General features: G+C 42.6%; 1 non-coding gene across 1 annotated transcript; it reads left to right on the top strand.

Moving 5' to 3' along the window:
- The first annotated feature begins 2,167 nt into the window (after positions 1-2,167).
- LOC148576570 (small nucleolar RNA R71) lies at positions 2,168-2,275 on the top strand. The gene has a single exon (XR_015904114.1). It is a non-coding gene; the product is annotated as a small nucleolar RNA R71 (small nucleolar RNA).
- Positions 2,276-2,584: the final 309 nt, after the last annotated feature.

The raw sequence follows: 2,584 nt of genomic DNA, 5'->3' as shown, positions 1-2,584 counted from the left end.
TGTGTGAAAGAAAGTAGTGAGAAGAAGTGAGTGGAGGTAGGTGTGGATCCTGTGGGGTCCACAGATCCTGAGGTGTTCAAGGATTTACATCCCTGCACCCATTAGGCATGTAAAAATGCCTTTGCACACAACTCTGGGCGTTCAGCGCCAGGTTGGTGGCCATTTTGGGCATTCAACGCCCATTTGTGTGCCATTTCTGGCGTTGAACGCCAGAACCATGCCTGTTCTGGCGTTCAGTGCCAGAACCATGCTCTGTTCTGGCGCTGAACGTCAGACAGATGCTCCTCCAGGGTGTGATTTTTCTTCTGCTGTTTTTGATTCTATTTTCAATTTTTCTATTTATTTTGTGACTCCACATGATCATGAACCTATAAAGACATGAAAAACAATGAAAATAAAAATTAGATAAATAAACATTGGGTTGCCTCCCAACAAGCGCTTCTTTAATGTCAATAGCTTGACAGTGGGCTCTCATGGAGCCTTACAGATGTTCAGAGCATTGTTGAAACTCTCCAACACCAAACTTAGAGTTTGGGTATGGGAGTTCAACACCAAACTTAGAGTTTGGTTGTGGCCTCCCAACACCAAACTTAGAGTTTGACTGTGGGGGCTCTGGTTGACTCTGCTTTGAGAGAAGCTTTTCATGCTTCCTCTCCATGGTTGCAGAGGGAGATCCTTGAGTTTTAAACACAAGGAAGTCCTCATTCCATTGAAGGACTAGTTCACCTCTGTCAACATCAATCACAGTTCTTGCTGTGGCCAGGAAAGGTCTTCCTAGGATGATGGATTCATCCTCTTCCTTTCCAGTATCCAGGACTATGAAATCAGCAGGGATGTAAAGGCCTCCAACCTTTACTAACACGTCCTCTACTTGTCCATATGCCTATTTTCTTGAATTGTCTGCCATCTCTAATGAGATTTTAGCAGCTTGCACCCCATAGATTCCCAGTTTCTCTATTACAGAGAGGGGCATGAGGTTTATTCCTGAACCAAGGTCACACAGGGCCTTAAAGATCATGGTGCCTATGGTACAAGGTATTATGAACTTTCCAGGATCATGTCTCTTCTGAGGCAATGTCAGTTGATCCAGATCACTTAGTTCATTAATGAACAAGGGAGGTTCAACTTCCCAAGTATCAATGCCAAATAATTTGGCATTTAGCTTCATGATTGCACCAAGAAACTTGGCAGTTTGCTCTTCAGTAACATCCTCATTCTCTTCAGAAGAGGAATACTCATCAGAGCTCATGAAGGGCATAAGGAGGTTCAATGGAATCTCTATGGTCTCTAGATAAGCCTCAGAGTCCTTTGGTTCCTCAAAGGGAAGCTCCTTATTGGTCACTGGACTTCCCAGGAGGTCTTCCTCCTTGGGATTTGCGTCTTCCTCTCCCTCTTTGGGTTCGGCCATGGTGCTTATGTCAATGGCCTTGCACTCTCCTTTTGGATTCTCTTCTGTATTACTTGGGAGAGTACTTGGAGGGATTTCAGTGATCCTTTTACTCAGCTGGCCCACTTGTGCTTCCAAATTTCTAATGAAAGATCTGGTTTCATTCATGAAACTCACAGTGGCCTTAGATAGATCAGAGACTAGATTTGCTAAATTAGAAGCATTTTGTTCAGAGTTCTCTGTCTATTGCTGAGTGGATGATGGAAAAGGTTTATTATTGTTAAACCTGTTTCTTCCACCATTATTAAAGCCTTGTTGAGGCTTTTGATCCTTCCATGAGAAATTGGGGTGATTTCTCCATGATGAGTTATAGGTGTTTCCATAAGGTTCACCTAAGTAATTTACCTCTGCTATTGCAGGGTTCTCAGGATCATAAGCTTCTTCTGCATAAGAAGCCTCTTGAGTACTGTTGGATGCAGCTTGCATTCCATGCAGACTCTGAGAGATCATATTGACTTGCTGAGTCAATATTTTATTCTGAGCCAATATGGCATTCAGAGTATCAACTTCAAGAACTCCTTTCTTCATAGGTGTCCCATTACTCACAGGATTCCTCTCAGAAGTGTACATGAACTGGTTATTTGCAACCATGTCAATGAGTTCTTGAGCTTCTACAGGCATTTTGTTTAGGTGAATGGATCCACCTGCAGAGGTATCCAATGACATCTTAGATAACTCAGATAGACCATCATAGAATATATCCAGGATGGTCCATTCTGAAAGCATGTCAGAAGGACACTTTTTGGTCAACTATTTGTATTTTTCCCAAGCTTCATAGAGGGATTCACCTTCTTTCTGTTTGAAGGTCTGAACATCCACTCTAAGCTTGCTCAGCTTTTGAGGAGGAAAGAACTTGGCTAAGAAAGCCGTGACCAGCTTATCCCAAGAGTTCATGCTGTCTCTGGGTTGAGAGTCCAACCAGATTCTAGCTCTGTCTCTTATAGCAAATGGGAAAAGCATGAGCCTGTAGACTTCAGGATCTACTCCATTAGTCTTAACAGTATCACATATCTGCAAGAATTCAGTTAAGAACTGAAAAGGATCTTTAGATGGAAGTCCATGAAACTTGCAGTTCTGCTGCATTAGAGAAACTAATTGAGGTTTCAGCTCAAAGTTGTTTGCTCCAATGGCAGGAAT

The sequence above is a fragment of the Arachis ipaensis genome, chromosome B1 (genome assembly GCF_059453495.1).
Source record: "Arachis ipaensis isolate K30076 ecotype BB chromosome B1, ASM5945349v1, whole genome shotgun sequence".
Lineage (NCBI taxonomy): Eukaryota > Viridiplantae > Streptophyta > Magnoliopsida > Fabales > Fabaceae > Arachis > Arachis ipaensis.
The sequence above is the reverse complement of the archived record's forward strand: the minus strand, read 5'-3'. Positions and strand labels throughout refer to the sequence as shown.